Below are 14,900 nucleotides of genomic sequence, written 5' to 3'. Positions count from 1 at the left end.
CTCCCTTTCTCCTTATTTTATTTTATTTTATGTTATTTTATTTTTATTTTTTATTATTTTTTATTTTCTATCTTTAACCGCTTTGATTTCAGGGATGGCTCAAAGAAACACACAGTAATAACGATATGGCTGAGAAACGTGCTCTCAAAAAGTATGCAATCACATCTTCAGATGAGCCGTACGATGCTATTGTGTATCCAACGGTTGATGATATTAAATTTGAAATAAAGCCTGCACTTATTTACCTGGTGCAGCAAAATCAATTTTTCGGATCACCCACTGAGGATCCGAATTTTCATGTTTCAACTTTTTTAAGACTCAGTGGAACTTTGAAGGCAAACCAAGAGGCCGTAAGGCTGCACCTCTTTCCTTTTTCTTTGAGGGATAGAGCTGGTGCTTGGTTTCATTCATTGAAAATTGGTTCTATAATTTCATGGGACCAAATGAGGAAGGCATTCCTTTCCCAATTCTTTCCCCATAGTAAAACTGCTCAATTAAGGAGTCAAATCACACAATTCACTCAAAAAGATGGTGAATCTCTTTACAATGCGTGGGAGCGTTTCAAAGAAATGCTTAGGCTTTGCCCCCATCATGGTTTTGCGAATTGGCTTATTATCCACACTTTTTATAATGGTCTTTTGTTTTCCACAAAAATGAATGTTGATGCAGCTGCAGGTGGTGTAACACCCCGTTACCCAAAAGCAATTAAATAGAAAATATACATCAGAGTAATTCCACAACGGGCATGCTACACGTCATTTCAAAATTCTTAAATAGAAAATAAAACTATTTTATCAAATCAACTTATTATATATGAAAACATAGCAGCGGAATAGTTTTCAAAATCCATAACCTCATCAACATCCAACAATAGTCTAAGGCATTAAAGGCCTTAACATAATTCAACATCATAGTTCAAAGACAACAAAAGGCTCCACACCATAAGTTCCAAAATTTGATACATGGAAAGGAAAAGCAACAATAATAAAAATGATAAATCCCATCCCACGTATCAGAGCCCTAGACACGACTCTTGAGCAACCACCAACTACTCAGGATCACCTGCAAGTTACCCATAGGAAGGGCAACATTTTCAAGCAGAAGGGGTGAGATTCACAACAATAAATATAGATATTAAAATCATCAATTGAATCTAACACCCTAATCAACAACACATTATCTTGTAAACATATATATGTATAAGTCACAAGCAACAACAAACATCAACAATACACCATGATCACAATGAATATATATAAATGCATATTCAACACCAACATCATCCATCAGGTAATAAATGAAATCAACAACCAAGACTCATGCACATGACATGACCACTGCTAAGACACCTTCTTAGACTTCTTAATGAAATGCAATATGCATGTGGTACCAAACAGGACCGAGGCCCTCACCGCTTTTGAATGGTTAAAGCATTCATCAGGACCGAAGCCCTCACCGCTGTTGAGCAACTAGTACTCCAGGACCGAAGCCCTCACCGCTGTTTTATGCATATGCAATGGACCTACTTGTGTATATCTACATACAACTGACCTTGCAATGCAACTCCATGTGACTCCACTATAATAATATGTATGATTCAATAAATAACATACATTCAACCATCATCAATAATCATCGATCCAGCAATTCAAACAACCAAAATAATGCATAATTATATATAACCATGCCCAAATACAACAACACCAACCACTACTAATCATGCAAGCAAGTCAACACTCAGAAACTGTGCAACTCGCCTCGCGAGCACATCTGCTCGCCATGGCGAGTTCACAAAAACACTAGCTCGCCATGGCGAGTTCAAGGCGAACTCGAGGCGAGTGAAAATCAGGTACTCTCGGGAAAAATGCCATTTTCTCACTCAAATCCAAATTCTAAGTTCCCTATTCATCTTTTTACCAAATTACTTTCACCATTCATCATTAATATCATCTAGGTACCTTAAACCATCCCCAAAACATCATATAACAATTTTTCAAAAATCACGTTTTGATCTGGGCTACTTGCCATGGCGAGTTGGACTGCTCGCGAGGCGAGCTATGAAGTTGCTCACTCGCCATGGCGAGCACAGCTACTCGCGAGGCGAGCGATGAACTTCTGTACGGGCAGAAAACTGGTTTTTTCCAAAAATCCCATTTTCCTTCCAATCACTCCCCAAATCAGTTTACAGATGAGAAATTAATGTTTCTATGCAACCAAAGCCAAATTCTAACATCAGAATAGCAATATCTACCCCAAAAACCATAAATTCAATTAAAACCCAATTCCTCAATTTCACTCCAAAAACCTGTTAAACTCAAATCAGACTTTAAAATCTACACTATTGAAGTAAACCTCACCCTTACCTTAGAAATTGAAGAAGAAATGTGCAGCAAATTCACTCTTGGCTCTAACTTGGTCTTCTCCCCTTTTTCTCCCAACTTGTCAGTTCTTACGTACAACTGCTTCTAATCTTTCTTTTCCTAACTTCCCATTACTTAACTCTCTATATTTTCATTTAACTCCCCATTAACTTTAATAACTATTAAATAACTCCCCAAACTCCAAAATAATTATTATTTCATACTTATACTAATTATTATTAAATAAACTATATAATAAAATAATACACCACATAAGACACCCAAAAAATCACATATATATAAATATATATATATATATATATATATATATATACACTCCGCATAAATTACCAAACATCATATATAAAAATATATATACTCCACATAATTCAAATTAATTAAATAAACAACTAGGGCGTTACAGGTGGAGCTTTGATGAATAAGACTTACACAGGAGCCTATGATTTGATCGAGAACATGGCACACAACCACTATCAGTGGACAAGTGAGAGAGTTATCACTGAAGGTACTCCTCCCCCCTCTAAAAAAGAGGCAGGTATGTGCCAGGTTTCTACCCTTGATCATCTATCTGCTAAGGTGGACACACTTTTTCAAAAATCTGATAAATTAACTGTAAGTGTCGTCACACCTGCTCTTGTTTCACCACCTTGTGAATTTTGTGGAATACTTGACTATACTGGTGTTGAATGCCAGCTAGGTAGTGTTGCTAAAAGTCCCGAGCAAAAATTTTATACCTTTGGACAACAAACAACACCACCCGTTTATGTAAACAACGACAGAGTCCCTCAGAAATCCAGCTTGGAAATTTTGCTAGAAAAAAATGCTATGGAACAATTTAAAGAACTTAAAAGTCAAACTGGATTTTTGAATGACTCTCTTGTCAAGCTTACATCTAAAGTGGACTCCATTGCTACTCACACTAGAATGCTAGAAACTCAAATCTCTCAAGTAGCCCAAAAAGTAGCTACTTCCTCTCAAACCCCCAATGTCTTTCAAAGTCAAACTGAAGCCAACCCCAAAGGCCTTATAAATGCTATTCAACTTAGGGACGGTAAGCAGTTAGAGGACCCCATTATGAAAACTAAGACAATTGAGGGTGAGATAGAGAGTGGAAAGCAACAAGGTGAGAAAGTCATAGGAGAGAGTGATAAGCCAATCGTTTCACCACCTTATAAACTCAAAATCCATGTCCCACAAAGGCTTGCTAAGCCTAACCTCAGTGATTGAGAGTTTTTCCACCCCTTGTGTGATTGAGAGTGAAACCATTGAGAAAGCTATGTGTGAATTGGGAGAGAATCTCAGGTTGATGCCACTATCCCTTTGGGAAAGATTGGGTATAGGGTAGAGAAACCTCTCGATTGTCAAGCTAATGACTTTAAACGAGCGCTTCGTGGGAGGCAACCCACGGGTTTAATTGCTTTTATTTTGTTTGTTTTGTGTTGTTTTAATTTGTTTTGTAGGTATTTGTCCAAATATGATGCGAAAAATGAAGAAAATTGAGCCTTGCATGTCCAGAAGCTTGGCACGGCCAGTACCAGTGATGGCACGGCCGTGCCTGTAACCTAGCCATACTTCACCAACTTCCAGAGAATTGGCACGGCCCGTGCCTGTACTGGCACGGCCGTGCCATGGTCCCAGACCCTCTTTTACCATTTTTTTCACTTTTCTTCTTCTTCCTTCATTCTCAAACACAAACTTCCCTCATCCTTCAACTTCCCTCTCTAAACCTCCATAACATCAACATTTAAACCTCCATATCTATCTCCATTCATCATTCCAAACATTTACCACCAATCAAAACCAACATTCATCCATTCAAACACCAAATTCTACACCATTTAACCCTAACCCAAAAAAAAAAAAAAAATTCTTCACCAATCTCCATCATTAAACTCATCAACCTCACTTAAACCCCAACCCATCACTAAACCAACCTTTCCAAACCAAAACCTTCCCAAACCCTAACCTTCCCTAAAACCCAAACCAAGTTAACTAGGTCAATGGCATCAAAAAGGCAAGGAGATTGAAAGCTCTAGAAGTGGTGCAAAGAAAGAGAAAGCAACATTCAAGAACCATGTCATCAATTTTAAAGATGACAAGCAAAGGAGTAGGTCTAAAGCTCTTATCTCTCAATTTATTTATGATTGTCGATACACTGATAATAATGCTATGGATAGACTAGGAAAGAGGTAGGGACTGATGAGGAGATGAGCTATTTATGAGACATGCTTTATAACCACCATGTTAACATTTGCTATTACTTGCTTGATTATCTTGTTTCAATTGATAGAAAGAAAACCGGATGATAAGGGTAATATAATGGTAGATGGAATCATCACTTTTATTGCTAAGAAGTTTGGGGTGAGTGTGAATCAAGGGATCAAGAGGATAGATGAGAACTATTATCTAAAATTTTATACTCTCACTACTTTGTCATTCCTTAAAACCCATGACCCTACTCGCAATTACCAATATGAATGGAGAAACATTAGAGCTAATTGTTTGATTATTCTACCTAATTCGGACATTACTTTTCCGGAGGTGGTGGAAAATTTGATTTATGTTGGTACTAACCCACAGGTACAAGATGATGGTGATGATGATGGTGGTGATGAAGAGGAGGTAGGTGCACAACACCATGAACAAAAAGTCGGTGGAAACTATAATGATGAACGGTGGGCATGGATGCAAACCAAAGTTCAAAGAACATGCACCGAGCAACAAAGACAAGGTGTTGAAATGATCGGGCTAAGAAACGATGTCCTAAGGGGCAATCAAATGAATGAATCAAACAATCCAATGTTCTGATACATGATGCAACACCTTCACCTCCAAGGTCCACCTTATGGACTACAATAAAATTGTGAGCTCTCCTCTTCCTCTACTCTTCTCTACTTCTCTTCTTTCTTCATCATCATCTTCTTCATCTTCTTCTTCTTCTTCTTCTTCTTCTTTTTCTTCTTCTTCTTTTAAATCATTGAGGACAATGCTTCTCCTAAGTGTGGGGGGAGCCTAATAAAGTGTCTTTAGTCGTAGTGTTTCCAAACTCCCTTGAACTTTATTCTTTTGATTTGTTTTATTGTAAAAGGCATGAATAAGCAGCTTGTTTTTAATGTTTTATTATGACATAAATTTTTTGTTGTCTCTTCAATGGTCGTTTCTTGTACATGAAAGTGATTTCTTGTGTTGTAAGTGTTCTTGCTATACCCACATCAAGTTTTATTGTGAAAATTCTCCAATGAGAAAAGCACCTAGTTGCAATCCTTGAGTAAGTGTATGAATAGGTATTTTAAGGAACACGTTCTAGCTTTAATGGTAACATGGACCCTTAAAAATCTTCAGAGTAAAAGTAGTATAAGTTTGTGTGGGAATAATTCTAATGTGATGAAATGTGTAAACCGAAATGGGGCGGAAGGATATCACCACACGTGGAGGAAAGAATACCCTCTCACTAACTTCCTAAATGTGGTGATGACTTCTCAAACAAATTGTGCTTAAATTAAACCCTCTAAAAAGAGGAACTTCCTAAGTGAAGTAAACAAGTTGTAGCACTACTTAGGGTGATCATAGAAACTTGGAGGAAATGATACCCCCTCACGGACTTCCAATGTGAAATGATAGCCCCTAGGCATCTACAAGCCCCCAAATGTATAAATTCATCAAGTCTATCTTAACTCTCCCACTTCTCTTATATGAAATGAAGAAAAGATTTTTCTCGGTCATTTTAGTGTTAAGGTTAGAACCTGTTCCTCATAATATCTATCTTATACAGGAGCAAGAAAAGGGTTGGACTACACACACATACACTCACTTAAGATTTGTTGTTGGGTTGAATAAGTTTACAAAGAATACTTGAAGTTGTGATTAATGTACGTTGAAGTGAAACCTCAAGGGAGACATAAGCTTTTATTTAAAGTGTCGTATACTAATCCTTTTTGTTGCTGCCATGTCTATGCCTTTTGCTTGAGGACAAGCAAAGATTCAAGTGTGAGGGAGTTTGATGAGTCATTTATTACCTATTTCTAGATATTATTTAGTTTAGTTTTAATTAGATTTTAGTTTATTTTATATTAATATTATTTCCTTTTTAAGATAGTTTACTACAAATTGCATTTTATTATATTTCAGGAATGAATATTGGATGGATTGAGTCTTGGAGCAAAAGAAAGGGACTTGGAGCCGATTCGGTACGAAAATACAAAGATTGGAAGACAAAATATGTCTCCCCTAAAGTCAGAAGCTTGGCACGGCCCATGCTAGTATTGGCACGGCCGTGCCACCCTCTATAGTGTCTTTTGCTGCTTTTTGCTTAGATTTTAAGCTACTCTATTTTTAGCCCAAATGTAATTGCTTAGATTTTAAGTCAAATGTATGCTATAAATAGAGTAGCCATCCATCACAAATATTCATCTTTTCTTGGAATACAATATGTGACAATTGTCTTTCTAATAAAAGTTCATTTACTTTCTTGTTATTTACTTTTATGCTTTCTCTCTTCTTCCCCTTATCTACGATGAACATTAGTGAGTAGACTTCTCTTGTCTTGGGATTGTTGGATAAGTCTAATGACATAATCCTAATCAAACCAAGCTTTAAACCTTAATCTTATGTAACCCTAATTCCTTATCTAAATTCACCGCTTTAACATGGATCAACCATTATCAAACTGTGGAAACGAAAGTGGAGGGTTTGATAATTGTTTATCCATCATCTCAAATATCAATTCATAAAACGAAAGTGGAGCTTTGATATTCGAACAAGTGAATTTAGACAAAGATTGTAAAGGCAGCGAAATAGTCTTTACGATCTTTGAGACATATAGTTTCGATCTTCAAGGGAACTAATAATGATCAAGTCAGCGAAATAGGCTTGGTTGTTAGAGGAACCAAAATCTAATAGTAATCAAGTCAGCGAAATAGGCTTGGTTGCTAGAGGAACAAAAGAGAAACTGTCTTGAGAAATTAGGTCTAACATAAAGTTATAAGTTTAATAGTTTGGTTTGAGAAGGACTTCTCGTTCGGATGAACCAATAACCCCAAGGCTTTTATCTTTTATTTTATTATTTGCTTTTAATTAAAAACCCAAACTTTTCTATCTTATAAACCTTTAGTCTAATCATTATCTAAAGTTGATTGAATTCATAACTCCCTGTCGGAACGATACTCTTTTCATACTACTTCGGTAAGACCGTGCACTTGCGGTTTTATCTAATCAACTATCAAAAGCAATCATCGGTTCCGCCAGAAAAATTAATAAAGGCTTATGAGATGTAAAGAAATTTTTTAATGCAATTTTGGTATCGACATTGCCAATACCTCTAACATTCCAATCTAAAAGAATCATTGGGAAGATGGAGAAGAACCACCCTTTGCATGGGTCTGATAAGGCTTGCCAATAACTTGCTTTTTAAGCTTCTGCTGCTGCGATTTGGATAAGACTTGAGTGTAACCTTCCTCAGCCATTTTCTGCTCATATTCACGGATTCTGGCCCATAAGTCAAGATCATTCTGTATGTTTCTGCTACTGTGGACTTCAGGTTGTATAGATAAATTGACCTCTGCATCTTCAGTATTATGGGTTGCTGCGTGTTCTGATTCAACATGCTCGGATTCTGCAGTAATGTCATGTTGCACAATTTCCCCATCAACCCTGCCTATGTTCACATCAGTAATCTCCTCTAACACATGTACTGAACTACTCGGTAGCCGGTCATGGGAATGATTTGTTGCATCAGACTGAACCTCAAAAGTGTGAGTTTCAACCAACTGTGGATTGGTATTCTGAATGGTTCGCTTCGAATCCTTATCTATCAATTCCGCTGTCATATATATGCCATCTGTGTGCTATTTGTCGGTCAAATCATCAGGTACTGTGCCTTGAACATGATGCTGTGTAGGAGCAGAAATACTGGTGTCTATCACATCACCATTCTGGCCTATATCCGTTGCTGCAAACGCCTTTGATGATCCAATGCCCTCTGGATTATCCTTCGGCTCCCATGCTGGCTTTGATTTCTGCGAATGGATTAGTGTCTTACCATTGTCTAGAGATTTCTTTCCAACTACCGGCGGCTGCTCATGTGTTTCCTCCCTGCGGGGGTGTAGCCTACGACATGAATTGATATGGTGACCAATATTGTGGCAGTGTGTGCAAAAGTCTGGAAGTCCTTCATATTCGATAGCAACGGGGAAAGAGAAACCCTCCCGTTCGACCAACACCTCATAGAAAACCTTCTTTGAGAGATCCAAGTCCACAAGAATCCGTGCATAATGTCCATATAGTCTGTTCCTTGTGACATTATCAATCAGAAGCGGCGTTCCCACAACGCCCACAATTTCATATAGAGTCCTCTCCATCCAATATTCCTGTGGGAGCTCCCACAACCGAATCCATACTTGTGTATGAGTTTGTCGGTGAGTGTGCAGGTTGAAGTCCTTGGTCCATTCGAAAAGTCTTAGAAGACCCGGTTTCAAGCTTACAGTGCCAGCCACCCACACGGAACGTATATCTTCTTGTGATGCAAAGAAAAATTCGTAAAAACCTCGGCCAAGAGAGAGCATATCCCAGGGCCCTTTGACTTTCCATAGTGTCTGTAATTTGGCAGTGATATCCTTGGTTACATATGGTTTGTCTCCTTTGCTTAATACCAAACGCCCACGGAGATTGATCTTACAGTAATCAACGCCCCGAGTATATGCAGTGGCTGAAATTGACACAGATAGCATGTCACCACGGATAGAAGGCAGCGGGAGAGGGTCAGAACTTGTCGGAGGACCGCGTAGAGCCTGTGCAAAAGAAGGTTTCGCCAGCTGCGTAGGTGCAACAATTGGAGTGGGGGAAACATTATTTAGAACCAGAGGCAGAGGATCTGTAGTGCCGATGTGTGAAGGAATAACAACTGGGGTGGGAGGAGGACGAAGCTCCGTCTGCCAGTCAAACATGACTATGCAAGCAGAACGGTGAGAGGATTCGGGCAAAAATGAGAAGAAATGGACCACCACCGTGGCCGGAACTTTGTGAACGGAACCCTAGAGCGGAACCCTAGAGCGTCAAACGTCAAAACAATAAAAAGAATTCAAAAATTTAAATTCAAAAATATGTCATATATGAGTTAAAACTCCATATTGGATGCAAGCGTATGTGGTGAGAAACATATAAATGAGATGGCTCATATACGTGGTGGGTTAAAGATTAGGACGAAGATGTGTTGTAAAGTTCATCTTTGTGGTTACGCTTAGCCTAATACGATTATCCATGAGAAGACTTTTGGTATTTGCTAGAAATTAACCATGAAAAATATTGATGTGTTACTTGAGCTGATAAATTACATATTTATTTAACATTTTAAATGATGTGATATTTTTTTTTAATTAAGTAAAAAAGAAATGTCATATTAAGTATTCCCTTAATTAAGGGGTGTGATTGTAAAAAGAAGTGGTATACTTATTCGGTCATTTAAATAGAAAATAAATCATATTTACATCAAATTGAATAAAATATTTACATTTACGATGATGTGTATTATTTATTTTTTTATGAACGATGATGTATATACTTGTTAGTAAGCATTCCATTAAAATTCACCAGAAGAAAAATATCCTTGTTGGTGGACATATTCAAAATTACCAAATACATTTGAAAAAAAATAAGATAATATATTTTGAATTGTGAACGTTTTTCAAACAAAATAAACTTGTTATTTTTAATTTATTTATTTTTTTATATGTGAAAGTTTAGTGAGTCAGACTCCAAGGACTTGTTTGAATTAGGGTAGATTTTGAGATTTATCAAGCTCTAATCGAGATGCTTACGTATCACCCATCAAGAAGTTTTCACGTTAGCAGTAAAAGCAAAACTCACGACAATTGAACCAAATCTTCGTTTAGTAAGAATATATGTTTTTGATACTAAATGGGAGAAATTCATAAATTGAAAGTTGAATTTGGAAAACATGTTAGTACCACTTGAAAGACATTTATTAAACAAATTAGTAAACGCCCACAATTAATATATATGGGCATAATTTGACCCAAAAAAATAAATATGGATATAATTGATTTTTCGTGTAAATGCTGATATAAAAAACATTTAATTTTTTTGATATAAAAAACATTTAATTTAGAATGGTACCATAATCATCATGGACAATTTTAAATATTTATTTGAATATTTTGTTTTATAAAAATGAAATATCATAGCATTAAATGAGGTAGGAAATGAGAGATCGCCACGTGTACTTTATATAATAAACATTTGTCTTGCATTACATTATTTTTGTCAAAAAATGTAATGTAAGACAAATATTTATTATAAAGATAAAGATTTATAGTGTGATTGAGAATGTGCTTAGATTGTCGATATATGTTGATTTAGTTGATAATAAATTGACTCTGATCCCCATTGTGTGAGTATGATTCTCGCTATCAGCGTTAGGACATTCTCGATGGATAATACATATATACGTTTGTAATCTCTCTTTGAGCCTTGATGTTTTCTCTTTGGACTCAACTCACCTAAATAAAGAGAGATATTGACACACAAAAAATCTCACCTAAATAAAATTATTAAAAAAAAAAAGATGAATATGTTTTTTTACGGGAAAAGATAGTATGTTTATATGAGTAAAAAAAGGAACATACTTGTATGGTGCGCCTTTTTTTTTTGTTGCTATTTTTTATTGTTATGAGAACATTAAGATATATTAATTTCCAACTTTTAATCTCATGATATGATAAAGGACAGAAATTATATAGGAATAAAAGTAAATAAAAAGATGGATTTGGGGAAAGAAATGGTGAAAGAATGCGTCACATTCACTTCCAATCCAAGAAGGAATGCTAAGTCTTGAGGAATCGCCACAATGTTAAGGAAGCCATTGATAAGATTCGATAAACTTGGTTCAATCCAGAACCAAAAAGAAGCAAAGCTTCACAACACACAAAGTGTTTTTTTTTTTATCAAAATTCTATTTGTCCCCTTCATTATTTTCGCCCCCTTTATATAGAAAATAGGCTTGGATGCTGAAAAGCTTACAATCATAGCATAATTAGTGTTATAACTCCTAGGTGGCTAGTTATTACAAAAGAGATTACAATTTAATTGGATCTTTAAAGTTGGTGGCTGATCAATGCATGAGAAGGTTAAATATTCATTTGCACATTGATTTGTGAAGGCTTATTATGGCTAGACGTTACAATTCCACAAACACCACCTTTAATTCTTCAGCTAACATACTTTAACCACGTCTTCTACTTACAGCTCATTCTGCACCATTAAATATTCCGAATTTGCTCTTGAATCAAATAGATGAAATGTAGAGAATTTCGTAAGCTTTCCAACGAGTTAAAGATCACCTCAAACGGACATCCAGAGCTCCAGATATAGCCAAAACAAGACAGACATATCATGACCTATGAAAATAAAACTTTGAACCCAAAATTAATTTGGTTCTTTTATTCCACAATGACTTTTATTATTCTTGTCAAGAGAGAGAATTTTAGGATCACATCATGATATAAATTAATGCAAGGTTTTTTCTAAATAATTCCTTTCCATTTGAAAAATATGTACACTTGAGTGTCTATGATTGGGAAAAAAATGTGAAGACCAAATGTTGATTGCAATTAAATTGAAGAAATCAAATAAGAAAATGGGGACAATAACCTTTACGGGTTTTCAAGGAAAGTAATTTCATTCCTTTTGCATAATAAGTAACGCTAGCAACACACATTTTAACATACATTTTTTAACAGATTCTCTTTGATTGGTTAAAACTCACATGAGTTCCACAAAATCTATATGGGTCTCACATGATTTGGTGGGACCCGTACACATTTTAACTAATAAAAAAAGTATGTTGAAAAGTGTGTGTTAAAATGTGTGTTGTTATCATTTCTCTTTTCATAAGACTACCTTTTTAGAGGTTTTGAGAGATCATTTCATTAATATTATTGATAGTATAAATCATTATAGTCATTAATTTCGATTATTAATAGCACATGCATATTCATTCGTTCGCAGTAACAAAAAAATAATAAAAAATTTGTTAGCAAAAAAAAAAACATGCATATTCATTCAATAATAATAAATGGTTTTAGCAAAGAGCATATACATTAATATATACGGTTTTAATTTTTTTTTCTTCCATTTACTATTATTTTGTTGCATACATTGATACACCATAAAAAAAAATTGTAATATTCGAAAGAAATAAAAAAGAATATTGTAAATAAATGCTAATTTTTTTTACATCATGTTCCTTTTTTAAGTGTTTTGAATCTGATTGGCTTGGAAATTATCAATGACTTGAATGACGTATAATATAAGTGATGACATATATAAAATACAAATGTCTTTTCCAGTTATTCATAAAATAAAATTCATAATAATATCCTTCACTTATTTGGTCAAACAAATATCGTGAGCTTAACTCAGTTGATTTATCTTGCATCTTTTGCCAAAAAAAAAAATATCTTCCATATTTATCTTGCATGATTGATGCATTTATGTGTATCATTAATCATTTAGTAACAAAAGTCATTTATCTTGAAACAAAAGGAAGGTCACATTTATGCAACAATTAATTTATATTTCTTTGGAGGGGACTAATTAGCTATAGTTTTGTTTAAAAATATAGTGGAAAAAATCTACTATGTTTTTGTTGTTGGGGTTAACCCTCCGGTCATGGAGGAAAAGGACACGAGTAATTCTTGCAAAGAAGAAATTAAAGTCTTATCAAGAATTATTTTACAAAATAACCAAACTCAAATTTTCTTAAATAATTTATCTTTTTAGTAGAGCTCGTTAACCACTTGAGTCCAATTAATTGTTTCAAATTTACAATTGTTTAAAATGATTGTACTACCACTTTAAGATCGAAAATAATGTTGTGATGAAAAAACTAATCCGAACAATATTATACGTATAAACGACATAATAAGAAACACCAAACCAATATTTGAATTGAAATATCTAAAAGTACACTATCCACTCCGCATGATTTCACAAAATTTAGTTTGTATTCATGTTTCGTTGTCCAATAAGCTCTAAGATTTGTAGCGCAACATCAAAGTAGACCTTTCCTTCATTCAAATCCTTCTAAAATTTGTAGATCATATTTCTTCATACAATAGCATGAATTTTGTTACCTTGAAAATGCAAATAGTTAAATAGAAGGAAAAAAAAAAACAGAACTATGGATAAAAAAAATATTTGAAGGAAAACTAAATACAGAATTTTTACACCTACATGCTATAACAAAAAGGCACATAAATACAACCACAATGAAAAACAATCATAAAAAGTACACTCTAAACCTAAATTATGAACACAAAATGTCTTTTATTTTATGAGAGGAAGAGGTAGATGAAGATAATGAAAAACAAATTGTTTATATATAGAAAAAAAAATCATGTCATGATCAATTTTGATTGGCTCATAAAAATTAAATGAGTCATGATCTCTTTTGATTGGCTAAGAAAAAAATTATGAGTCATGATCCATTCTGATTGGTTGATAAAAAATATTAAATGTAAATTGTGTGTACATAAGTAATAACATTAAATGATCTTTTCATAATAGGTTGCCACGTGTACTTTAAAAAAAAAATAGCGCAAATGTCTATAATAAAGATAAAGATAGAGAAGAGATAGAGATAGACATCAGAGAGTATATTTATACTCCCTCCGTTTTAAAATGAGTGTCGTTTTAGCCAATTGCACACATATTAAGGAATGAAATATAGTAGTTAAATGTCATAGCAATTTTACCAAATTATCCTAATCAATTATTGGTTTGTTTTTAATTAAAGAAAAAATAATATTTTAGAAGTAGTGTAACACAATATTAATTGAAAGGTACAATTGAAAAGAAAAAGTTATTAATGCACTGGAAACTAAAAGTGACATTCATTTTGAAACCATTTCTTTTAGCTAAAACGACACTCATTTAATTTTGAAACAGATGGAGTAGTAAAATAAGGTTAATTGAGACATGATGAAAAAGATGCAATCAAAGGAAATTAATAACTTTAATGCATATCATTGACCAAATCATCAAAATAGCAAATAAATTAAAGAAATTATTAATCACAATTATGTAAAGGATTACATTAGAGAAATATTCGTTTTAACGCTTTACTGATTTAATCACAATCACAACTATCAAATGCATTTCCTTAAAAAAAAAAAAAAAACCAGCTTTTTGACTAAAATAAAAACCAGCTTTTTTTTTAATTTTTTTTGAAATATATTATATGAGAAAAATATATTTTATTGAATGCAATATTGTAACGGGTTATTCTAGATAATTCGGGTCCTGTCCTCGTGAGTTTAGCTCAGTTGGTGGTATGGAAAATACATAAAATATGCAAAGTTTGGGGTTCAAACCCTATCCACTACAAAAAAAAAAAAAAATCGTGTCCCGATGATAAAGGAAAGAAAAGTAAAATAAATAATTTGTATAGCGTCGTTACCACTTAATCCTATATATAAAGTCAAATGAACACTTGCACAAGCACAC

At 34.3% G+C, this 14,900-nt stretch overlaps 1 non-coding gene across 1 annotated transcript; it reads right to left on the bottom strand.

The window, feature by feature from the left end:
* Nucleotides 1-491: 491 nt before the first annotated feature.
* LOC112420520 (small nucleolar RNA R71) lies at nt 492-598 on the bottom strand. The gene has a single exon (XR_003010700.2). It is a non-coding gene; the product is annotated as a small nucleolar RNA R71 (small nucleolar RNA).
* Nucleotides 599-14,900: the final 14,302 nt, after the last annotated feature.

Source organism: Medicago truncatula, chromosome 8 (assembly GCF_003473485.1).
Source record: "Medicago truncatula cultivar Jemalong A17 chromosome 8, MtrunA17r5.0-ANR, whole genome shotgun sequence".
NCBI lineage: Eukaryota > Viridiplantae > Streptophyta > Magnoliopsida > Fabales > Fabaceae > Medicago > Medicago truncatula.
The sequence above is the reverse complement of the archived record's forward strand: the minus strand, read 5'-3'. Positions and strand labels throughout refer to the sequence as shown.